General features: G+C 41.6%; 1 protein-coding gene and 2 non-coding genes across 4 annotated transcripts in view; 2 read left to right on the top strand and 1 right to left on the bottom strand.

The window, feature by feature from the left end:
- ablim1b (actin binding LIM protein 1b) overlaps nucleotides 1–12192 on the bottom strand; it is a 115870-nt gene that overhangs the window by 4487 nt on the left and 99191 nt on the right. The window lies entirely within an intron of this gene.
- On the top strand, nucleotides 10839–10932 carry trnai-uau. The gene is made up of 2 exons: nucleotides 10839–10876; nucleotides 10897–10932. It is a non-coding gene; the product is annotated as a tRNA-Ile (tRNA).
- On the top strand, nucleotides 11347–11440 carry trnai-uau. Its single transcript has 2 exons — nucleotides 11347–11384; nucleotides 11405–11440. It is a non-coding gene; the product is annotated as a tRNA-Ile (tRNA).

Here is a 12192-nt window from a genome sequence, read left to right as displayed (position 1 = left end):
TAAAATACCCTTGCACTAAAACAAACAGTTCTAACAGTTGATCCATGTGTATAATTTGCAGACCTTTTTCAATTTGGTCGTTTAAAGCTGCTCTCTCCCCAAAATTATAATCCCAGGAGGCCTCTAAAAGTGAGACACCACACACCTAACTCCCATTCACTAATGCTACCTCGAATCAGAAACTCAATAAGTGAACTATAACTAAAACCTAATGATAATTCCCCTTTGACTCAAATCATTAATCATAAGTTTTAAACATCGTCTACGGATATGTTTACTTAAATTACCATGCTACCTTTAGATACAATTAACCCGATAACATTATCATCCAATGCATTACTTTTTCTCTCTGCCGCAAATGTCGTACATTTCATAGTGTAAGGAATCCGTAATTTAATCCCCGATATTTAATAAATATGCATTCGCATTCTCTCATGGCTCCTTTAATTTACATTTACATCTCAATAAAACAACACACCATCCTCAAGGAAAAGCAACTTGCCCCTGTTACGTATGTCTACGTATCAAGGGAAAAGCTCAAATGACCAAATTCAACCTAGCTACTTTCCCGAAACATATATAATTATGTTTTTACTATAGAGGTTGCTTTTCACCATTAATACCCTGACACTGTTCCACATAATGGAAACAGTGCTCAAATTAACTGGTGTTACTTAAACAATCAAACCAAGAATCAATAACCTTGAAAATCTATTCTCACGATGTTTTACGATTCAGACATTCAATTTCCCTTTCTCATGGCCTAATTACAGTCCAAAACAAACGCCACAAAACAATGATATCCACCTAGCGAATCAGCTGCTAGTTTTTAGCATCTTTCCTGACGACTTACATACTTCTTTTAAAAATGTATTTCGACATTTTTATCAACTTCTGGAAAGTGACTCAACAATAATTTTCCTTCTAAAAGACACAAACCACTTTCTCCGTTACCCCCAGTCACGACATCATTTTCCGTGGCGACGGAAGCCTCGCGAGTGATGTCATCAACAAGCGCTCAACCTTGACTCATATCGGTATATTATATCCGATCTTCCGAGATGGCATAGCAGTTCAGACGTCTTTTGTCCTCGTCTTGTGGTGTCCTGTATATATATATATTTACAACTTTTTTTGACATAATTTTTTTTATTTTCCATCAACTCATCTTCAAAACACTCTCCTGCAACCCGCCTCACCAATTTATATTTATAAATAAGTATTATTTACCTCAAATCTGCAATCCTCCAAGAAGCTAGCCAGAAGCTAGCCAGGAGCTAGCTAGAAGCTAATCAGAAGCTAGTTCAGAAGCTAGTTAGCCTCTTTACTGGCAAATCGTTAGTATTCAGCTAACCACGGTTTGTGGTCATCAGCTATCCTTTAGCTTGAAAATCTATCGCCAGTGTTGTACGGCGCAGCGCGGCTCGGCACGGAACATACCGGACCAATTTTTCTCTCCATGTCCTTGGATTTCAACTGCTCTCTGGACATTCATTCCCGGATCTCACAGCTAGCCAGCTGCTATCCGTGTGTCTATCTGCTCTCGTCGATTCCGGAGCAAACATCAATTACTCCGGAGCTGGCCAGCTCCGTAAATCACTCCTGAGCTCCGTCAATCACTCCTGGGCTGCAGTCACCTATCCGGACCCATTTTACTGCCTACGCGGAGCCCCACCGGGCCTTCACAACTGGACTGCCGACGTTGTCTACCCGAAGGAGATCCGGCTGGCTCCTCCGTCTCGACGTTACCTGAACGCCCATCTGCGGCCTACTAACCGTTAGCTGTCTTACCGGCAGCTCTCAGAATAGACAATCGGACAATTTATTTATTTTTATTATTATTATTATGTTTATTTTTGGGCCTCTATAACTATATCTATTGATTTAATTTTATTTTTGTTGTTGTGTGATTTGGACTAATTCCCTCTACCACACGGAACCCCACTAATCTACTGACGGAACGCAAGAGGTGGCTAACAACAGACCCCCTTCCTATGCTAGCTTGCTACCGATGTCCTGGCTAGCTGTCTAAATCGCCTTGACCCCGAAACCAACCACTCCACTCTCTGGACTCTTTTGATCACTCGACTAAGGATGCCTCTCCTTAATGTCAATATGTCTTGTCCATTGCTGTTCTGGTTAGTGTTTATTGGCTTATTTCACTGTAGAGCCTCTAGTCCTGCTCACTATACATTATCCAATTTATTAGTTCCACCACCCACACATGCAATGACATCTCCTGGTTTCAATGATGTTTCTAGAGACAATATCTCTCTCTTCATCACTCAATACCCAGGTTTACCTCCACTGTATTCACATCCTACCATACCTTTGTCTGTACATTATACCTTGATGCTATTTTATCGCCCCCAGAAACCTCCTTTTACTCTCTGTTCCAGACGTTATAGACGACCAATTCTTATTGCTTTTAGCCGTACCCTTATTCTTCTCCTCCTATGTTCCTCTGGCGATGTAGAGGTGAATCCAGGCCCTGCAATGCCTAGCTCCAATCCTATTCCCAGGCGCTCTCTTTTGATGACTTCTGTAATCGTAATAGCCTTGGTTTCATGCATGTTAACCTCTTAGGCCGACCCACACCGCATTCGGTCGCGTAATCATAGCCTCAAGCTCATTACCATAACGCAATGAAATGAAATAAATATGCCTGTTCTCAAGCTTATCCTTTTCTTAACAATCCTGTCGTCTCAGATTTTCAAAATATGCTTTAGAACCAGAGAAAATCAATAATTTGTGTAAGAGTGGTGATAGCTAGCTTAGCATTTAGCGTTAGCATTTAGCACGCAACATATTCACAAAAACCAGCAAAGGGATCAAATAAAATAATTTACCTTTGAAGAACTTCAGATGTTTCAATGAGGAGACTCTCAGTTACATAGCAGATGTCCAGTTTTTCCTGAAAGATGCTTGTGTAGGACACAACGTTCCGTTTTGTTACTATGCATTTGGCTACCGAAACTAACCGAAAATTCAGTCACCTACACTTCGAACTTTTTTCCGAATTAACTCCATAATATCGACTGAAACATGGAAAACGTTGTTTGAATCCATCCTCAAGGTGTTTTGTCATATATCTCTTCATTGAAATGCCATTCCTGGAAGCCTGCATTGTTCTCAGATTCGGATGGAAAAATACTGGTAGGTGACTTTTGTGCACCAATTTCCACACAGACACCGTGCGGGACCCCTGGTAAATGTAGTCTCTTATGGTCAATCTTCCAATGATATGCCTACAAATACGTCACAATGCTGCAGACACCTTGGGGAAACGATAGGAAGTGTCCGTTCATTCCTGTCGCATTCACAGCCATATAAGGCGATCATGGAAAACGTGCCATCAGAAATCCTGTTGATTTCCTGGTCGCTCAAACATCTTGGTTTTGCCTGTAGGTTTTGTTCTAAGGCACTCACAGTGAAAATCTCTGCAGTTCTGGAAACGTCAGAGTGTCTTCTTTCCAAAACTATCAATTCCAAGCATAGTCGAGCATCTTTTCGTGACAAAATATTGCGCTAAAAACGGGCACGTCTTTTTATCCAAAAATGAAATACTGCCCCTAGAGTCTTAACAGGTTAACATTAGAAGCCTCCTCCCTAAGTTTGTTTTATTCACTGCTTTAGCACATTCTGCCAACCCGGATGTTCTAGCTGTGTCTGAATCCTGGCTTAGGAAGACCACCAAAAATTCTGAAATTTTAATCCCAAATTACAACATTTTCAGACAAGATAGAACGGCCAAAGGGGGCGGTGTTGCAATCTACTGCAAAGATAGCCTGCAGAGTTCTGTCCTACTATCCAGGTCTGTACCCAAACAATTTGAACTTCTACTTCTAAAAATCCACCTCTCTAAAAACAAGTCTCTCACCGTTGCCGCCTGCTATAGACCACCCTCTGCCCCCAGCTGTGCTCTGGACACCATATGTGAACTGATTGCCCCCCATCTATCTTCAGAGCTCGTGCTGCTAGGCGACCTAAACTGGAACATGCTTAACACCCCAGCCATCCTACAATCTAAACTTGATGCCCTCAATCTCACTCAAATTATCAATGAACCTACCAGGTACCCCCCCAAAGCCTTAAACACGGGCACCCTCATTGATATCATCCTAACCAACTTCCCCTCTAAATACACCTCTGCTGTCTTCAACCAAGATCTCAGCGATCACTGCCTCATTGCCTGCATCCGTAATGGGTCAGCGGTCAAACGACCTCCACTCATCACTGTAAAACGCTCCCTGAAACACTTCAGCGAGCAGGCCTTTCTAATCGACCTGGCCGGAGTATCCTGGAAGGATATTGATCTCATCCCGTCAGTAGAGGATGCCTGGATATTTTTTAAAAATGCCTTCCTAACCATCTTAAATAAACATGCCCCATTCAAGAAATTTAGAACCAGGAACAGATATAGCCCTTGGTTCTCCCCAGACCTGACTGCCCTTAACCAACACAAAAACATCCTATGGCGTTCTGCATTAGCATCGAACAGCCCCCGTGATATGCAGCTATTCAGGGAAGCTAGAAACCGTTATACACAGGCAGTTAGAAAAGCCAAGGCTAGCTTTTTCAAGCAGAAATTTGCTTCCTGCAACACTAACTCAAAAAAGTTCTGGGACACTGTAAAGTCCATGGAGAATAAGAACACCTCCTCCCAGCTGCCCACTGCACTGAAGATAGGAAACACTGTCACCACTGATAAATCCACCATAATTGAGAATTTCAACGGCTGGCCATGCTTTCCACCTGGCTACTCCTACCCCGGTCAACAGCACTGCACCCCCAACAGCAACTCGCCCAAGCCTTCCCCATTTCTCCTTCTCCCAAATCCATTCTGCTGATGTTCTGAAAGAGCTGAAAAATCTGGACCCCTACAAATCAGCCGGGCTAGACAATCTGGACCCTTTCTTTCTCAAATTATCTGCCGAAATTGTTGCCACCCCTATTACTAGCCTGTTCAACCTCTCTTTCGTGTCGTCTGAGATTCCCAAAGATTGGAAAGCAGCTGCGGTCATCCCCCTCTTCAAAGGGGGGGACACTCTTGACCCAAACTGCTACAGACCTATATCTATCCTACCATGCCTTTCTAAGGTCTTCGAAAGCCAAGTCAACAAACAGATTACCGACCATTTCGAATCTAACCATACCTTCTCTGCTATGCAATCTGGTTTCAGAGCTGGTCATGGGTGCACCTCAGCCACGCTCAAGGTCCTAAACGATATCCTAACCGCCATCGATAAGAAACATTACTGTGCAGCCGTATTCATTGATCTGGCCAAGGCTTTCGATTCTGTCAACCACCACATCCTCATTGGCAGACTCGACAGCCTTGGTTTCTCAAATGATTGCCTCGCCTGGTTCACCAACTACTTCTCTGATAGAGTTCAGTGTGTCAAATCGGAGGGTCTGCTGTCCGGACCTCTGGCAGTCTCTATGGGGGTGCCACAGGGTTCAATTCTTGGACCGACTCTCTTCTCTGTATACATCAATGAGGTCGCTCTTGCTGCTGGTGAGTCCCTGATCCACCTCTACGCAGACGACACCATTCTGTATACTTCCGGCCCTTCTTTGGACACTGTGTTAACAACCCTCCAGGCAAGCTTCAATGCCATACAACTCTCCTTCCGTGGCCTCCAATTGCTCTTAAATACAAGTAAAACTAAACCCATGCTCTTCAACCGATCGCTACCTGCACCTACCCGCCTGTCCAACATCACTACTCTGGACGGCTCTAGAATACGTGGACAACTACAAATACTTAGGTGTCTGGTTAGACTGTAAACTCTCCTTCCAGACCCATATCAAACATCTCCAATCCAAAGTTAAATCTAGAATTGGCTTCCTATTTCGCAACAAAGCATCATTCACTCATGCTGCCAAACATACCCTTGTAAAACTGACCATCCTACCAATCCTCGACTTTGGCGATGTCATTTACAAAATAGCCTCCAATACCCTACTCAACAAATTGGATGCAGTCTATCACAGTGCAATCCGTTTTGTCACCAAAGCCCCATATACTACCCACCACTGCGACCTGTACGCTCTCGTTGGCTGGCCCTCGCTTCATACTCGTCGCCAAACCCACTGGCTCCATGTCATCTACAAGACCCTGCTAGGTAAAGTCCCCCCTTATCTCAGCTCGCTGGTCACCATAGCATCTCCGACCTGTAGCACACGCTCCAGCAGGTATATCTCTCTGGTCACCCCCAAAACCAATTCTTTCTTTGGCCGCCTCTCCTTCCAGTTCTCTGCTGCCAGTGACTGGAACGAACTGCAAAAATCTCTGAAACTGGAAACACTTATCTCCCTCACTAGCTTTAAGCACCAACTGTCAGAGCATCTTACAGATTACTGCACCTGTACATAGCCCACCTATAATTTAGCCCAAACAACTACCTCTTTCCCAACTGTATTTAATTTATTTATTTATTTTGCTCCTTTGCACCCCATTATTTTTATTGTCTACTTTGCACATTCTTCCATTGCAAAACTACCATTCCAGTGTTTTACTTGCTATATTGTATTTACTTTGCCACCATGGCCTTTTTTGCCTTTACCTCCCTTCTCACCTCATTTGCTCACATTGTATATAGACTTGTTTATACTGTATTATTGACTGTATGTTTGTTTTACTCCATGTGTAACTCTGTGTCGTTGTATCTGTCGAACTGCTTTGCTTTATCTTGGCCAGGTCGCAATTGTAAATGAGAACTTGTTCTCAACTTGCCTACCTGGTTAAATAAAGGTGAAATAAAAATAAATAAAAATATCGCAACGATTTTCAACTCATTGTAAATAATGGTTGGCTGTCTGCAACAACAGTATTTCGAGTTCGATAAACCAAACCTAATTTATCACCTCTGTTGAATCCTGAATTAGAGTCTACAACATCAATCAACATCTCTCAATTCGCTAATTTTATAAAAACATTTCGATGGGCATAATGGGCATGAATTATAGTTGTCTCTTTGTTATCATTTAGAATCCATTTTGCTCTAAGTACCTGTCTCGTCTTTGACTTAGTATTTTTAATTACAACTCTATTCCCAATACATTATTCACTTGTCTAATTACAAACTCAGACCAGCATTAGTGAGTGCACGCCTTAAAAATGCCTTGTTTCCTGGGAACAGGGAAATCCCCTTAACCCAAACTTTCACTCCCACAACGACACCCAATAATTCTGATGATCCCTTCACATCGTTCGTTTTAAATCTCTTGATGTATCATGTAACTTATTTTTCTATCTTCAAATTGTCGTCCCACAATATTTTTTCCACTGTCCATACACTCAAATCACTGTGATCACCGTACACTGTCCCTTTAAGATAAGACATTTTATTTGTTCCCCGCAATGAGGACGGAATTCAGATAATTTTTAGAATACGTTACTTTTTGTTCAAATTCACTGGCGTTACCTTAACCAAAAATCAATACTTGGAAAAACAATCACAACTTTTTACGATTAAACTATTCTTACCTATTTTAAAGTCCAAAGCGTTACACTATATAGCCCCATTTGAGTGTCTAGCAATTCTGTTGCTGGCTACAGCCACAAATCTGCCTGCCTTTGTAAAATATATATTCCCTATTCAGATCGAGTTCAGTTTTAAATTCTAATCATCAGAGTAAACCCAACCGAACTTCTCAATTTAATTTACCCTAACATTTAACGTACCCTGTTTTTGTGCTAAACTTCTCATGTCAATTGATTCATAAATATCCATAACGTCAGGGCAGGGTGGAATTGTATCGTATCTCTCCGTTATCCCCTCCATTTAACTTTAGGTAACTCTCTCCTATGATACATCTATTTAATTACGACTCCCGTCTCAATAAATTATTCCACCAGATCATTTTGGGCAAAATAGCGTTTTACATCAAAATTGTCTCGCCATTATTTTTAATGACTTCTTTTATCAATTCTATCTAGAACACATAATATCCGTTCAGTTATATCTTTTGCAAACACTGGCGACTGTATTTTTCAGGCAAAACATGCAAATAGGTCAGTTACGATCTAAAATCAATTTTAGTTATACGCCTCAGCCGGGAACCGAAGCGTGGATTACCGTTGGTGAGACTGTTGCGCTCGCCACTATACTACCAGCGCTCTGAATTTGACCGAGACTCTCCGCAAATATGCTAATTTTTACAGTTATCTGTATTTGTTACTCCGACATCTAGACAACAGAAAATAGCCCCAATTTAACACCCAAAGTTTTCCCTCAGTTAGAATTCTCGTTTTCTGCGCGTCTCTTTCTCTTTTTTGCTTCCGAAAGCCAAACTCCGGCTGTGTATAACCCCTGTTTATTCTGCTTTTCACATTATTACCACATTCCTTATGTATCTGTTTTATAAGGGATTCTAGCTTTTCTACATTTAGACGGCCATCAAAATCGTATTTTTATTTTTATTTTTTCCATCTTAGACAGAAATCGATGTTTCTCATGTCTTTCTGTGCCATGTAACGCTCGTCTCCCGTTAGTTCTGGGGCTTCTTTTGTGGCATTTCTCCCCATTCTTAATCCTTACCGTTACTAGTAGCAATGTCTTTAAACACTTATCTATGCCTTTCTATATAATTTTAAATTCTATGTGCGTTCAGTTCTATAAATTTGTAATTTACCGTTACTTAGTTACTTCTAGTTACTATCCTGTCTGCCTATGTGTGTGTTCCTTTAAAAATAATCAGTATGTATTTTCCATCCTGTGAACCGCGTCCATAGAAGACTTTTGATCGGACAATAACATTTCACCCATAGGATATTCCTTTTGGGACTTTCAACGTAAAATGTCTCAAATCTCCCTACTCTAGACTAAGTTGACCTCTCCTGTGAACCACGTCTATAGAAGACTTTTGATCGGACAATAACATTTCACCCATAGGATATTCCTTTTGGGACTTTCAATCGTTAATGTCTCGAATCTCACTAATCTAGACTAATCACTTATCATTTGATATTAATTTCTTTCAGCATTGTACAGGTTCATTTATTCTGTTCGCCTAGAATTACCCTGCCTTCTCACCAAGTCTAATTTATCCTCACCTGTTTTAACATATCTATCTGCTACTTTCCACAGTCAGCTTCCCATATACAGATAGACTATTAGGTAAAAACTTTATTTAGGTATGTTTATTGAATTATTGGCCATCCTATTTGTACGGAACAAGCGTCCTAATTCTCCAATGCGTACTATATCACTCCTTAATAATCCTTGGCTTGCAAAACCAGGCCGTATTAAGCTCTAGTTTATTTGGTGGTAGCTCCCCTTACCTCAGGTCAATTTCGGGCCTGCTTCCTTTTTATCGATATCCTGGTTAATACCCCCGGTAGAAACCCATTTTATTTGTTCGGAATATTCAAGCACCTATTATTGATCAAATTCAACTCCTTCATAACATTTTAATCAATAAATATCCTAAATAATCCCTCCCAAATTCGAGAATAAAGGCTACTTTACCTGCTGCCGGCTGGGAAAACATTGTTCGTTTGAATCTGTTTCAATTTTAACCTCAATTCAGAGGTCAGGTCTTTAGTAAAACGAGTCAAAAAACTTGTCCGTGCACGTGTTCCAGCGTACTATCTTCAGGCAGTGAGAGTTATTTAGATCCGGCTCGAAGGATCAAATTGATAGAGGAATTCTAAATTCCTTTATGCTTTAATTGCCAAAACCAATTCGCACTCATTTCTAATTCATTAATGAATTGTAAGTTCATTAATTATGCATGAAGTAGATCGAGACCAGTCTTAAAAGCCAGGTAAAGAGCGTTTAATTCCAGAGAGTACTGAATGCATACACACATTTCCACAGGTTATAAACTGAAAATGATGTCAGTGTTTTCCAAACGTTCCATTTCACAAACAGAGGGCCCCTCTAGCTCTCGAGCCTTCGCGTTATCAGCACGAAGTCAAGGCCAGTCAGCATAAATCAACATTCCCGATCATCTGGAGATGGCCCGTTCCCACCACCTGGAGATTTGTACAACTGAATGAACTAAGGAACAGACCTTCATTGTTACTAACTCATGACTACATTATATACAATTGGGAAAGGGAGCAAGAGAGAAAACTCACATGTACAGTACAGTACATTATAGCATTTGGACTAGTCAGTTTCTGATTGGAATGTATACATAATTAGTCATTCCAACCATATTTTCCTCTATCAGGTATCGACCCTACGATTCTGAGATTAAGAGGCTCATGCTCAAATGTCTGAGCTTGCCAGGCAGATCAATTGAGGTACTGACTTGGACCGAATATCGTACAGATATGTTGTTGCAAAATATTGTGGTCAATAAGAGTGCTTTGCATAGCTCCTGTGGTGCAGTCGGTTACCGCGTGGTATTTATACAGCAGTATGCAACTAAGCAATGCAGAGGTTTTGAGTTCGAGCCTCACAAGGAGCAAGTGCTTTTCTTGAACCCTCTGCCTTTATATATCTCTTCCAGAAAAATATAATTTATTCAATCTATTTCATAAGTAATCGGTATGTCATTGAGATAACAGGTCAGAGTGCAGGGAAAGCTACCATTCAAATGTATAGTCATCTGCATTACCAGCAATGCCTGACACATCAGCAATGCAGGGTGGCAAACCTGCCAGAAAGTCCAGGTGAATGGCTGTTTGCAAAGTGAGTTGGTGCTCCGTCCCAGACAAGAATCACCCCATTTGTGGTATCGACCCTACAATTCTGAGATTAAGAGGCTCATGCTCAAATGTCTGAGCTTGCCAGGCAGATCAATTGAGGTACTGACTTGGACCGAATATCGTACAGATATGTTGGTGTAAAATACGGTGGTCTGTAAAAGTGATCTGCATAGCTCCTGTGGCGCAGTCGGTTAGCGCGTTGTACTTATACAGCAGTATGCAACGAAGCAATGCCGAGGTTGTGAGTTCGAGCCACACCAGGAGCAAGTGTTTTTTCTTGAACCCTCTGCCTTTATATATCTTGTCCAGAAAAATTGCATTTATTCAATCTATTTCATAAGTAATCGGTATGTCATTGAGATAACAGGTCAGAGTGCAGGGAAAGCTACCATTCAAATGTATAGTCATCTGCATTACCAGCAATGCCTGACACATCAGCAATGCAGGGTGGCAAACCTGCCAGAAAGTCCAGGTGAATGGCTGTTTGCAAAGTGAGTTGGTGCTCCGTCCCAGACAAGAATCACCCCATTTGTGGTATCGACCCTACAATTCTGAGATTAAGAGGCTCATGCTCAAATGTCTGAGCTTGCCAGGCAGATCAATTGAGGTACTGACTTGGACCGAATATCGTACAGATATGTTGGTGTAAAATACGGTGGTCTGTAAAAGTGATCTGCATAGCTCCTGTGGCGCAGTCGGTTAGCGTGTTGTACTTATACAGCAGTATGCAACGAAGCAATGCCAAGGTTGTGAGTTCGAGCCACACCAGGAGCAAGTGTTTTATCTTGAACCCTCTGCCTTTATATATCTTGTCCAGAAAAATTGCATTTATTCAATCTATTTCATAAGTAATCGGTATGTCATTGAGATAACAGGTCAGAGTGCAGGGACAGCTACCATTCAAATGTATAGTCTTCTGCATTACCAGCAATGCCTGACACATCAGCAATGCAGCCTGCTCGAAAATCCAAGCGGTTGGCTGTTCGCGAAGTGAGTTGGTACTTCGGGAGAGAAAATAATCACCCAACGTGGGGCTCAAACCCACAACCCTGAGATTAAGAGTCTCATGCTCTACCGACTGAGCTAGCCAGGTACCTCAATGGTAATCTTGTATTGGTCCGAATATCGTACAGCTCCGTTTGTGGAAAATGTAGTGATCAGTGAGAGTGTTGTTAGTGGATCCTGTGGTGCAATCGGTTATCGTATTGTGCTTATACAGTAATATACAGCAAATTGATGACAAGGTTGTGAGTTCAAGCCCCACCAGGAGCAAGTATTCTTCTTGAACCCTGTCTATTTCTTATCCAGAAAATTAGCTTTTATTCAATACACTTAGGAGGACGTTTCATAATTAATTGGTATGTCATTGAAATAACAGGTCAGAGTGCAGGCACAGCTAAGATTCAAATCCATAGTCTTCTGTATCACCAGCTATGCCTGACACGTCAGCAATGCAGGGTGTCAAGCCTGCTAGAAAGTCCAGGGGAATAGCTGTTTGCAAAGTGAGTTGGTGCTTCGGCTCAGAC

Source organism: Oncorhynchus gorbuscha, linkage group LG07, assembly GCF_021184085.1.
Source record: "Oncorhynchus gorbuscha isolate QuinsamMale2020 ecotype Even-year linkage group LG07, OgorEven_v1.0, whole genome shotgun sequence".
NCBI classification, from domain to species: domain Eukaryota; kingdom Metazoa; phylum Chordata; class Actinopteri; order Salmoniformes; family Salmonidae; genus Oncorhynchus; species Oncorhynchus gorbuscha.
The sequence above is the reverse complement of the archived record's forward strand: the minus strand, read 5'-3'. Positions and strand labels throughout refer to the sequence as shown.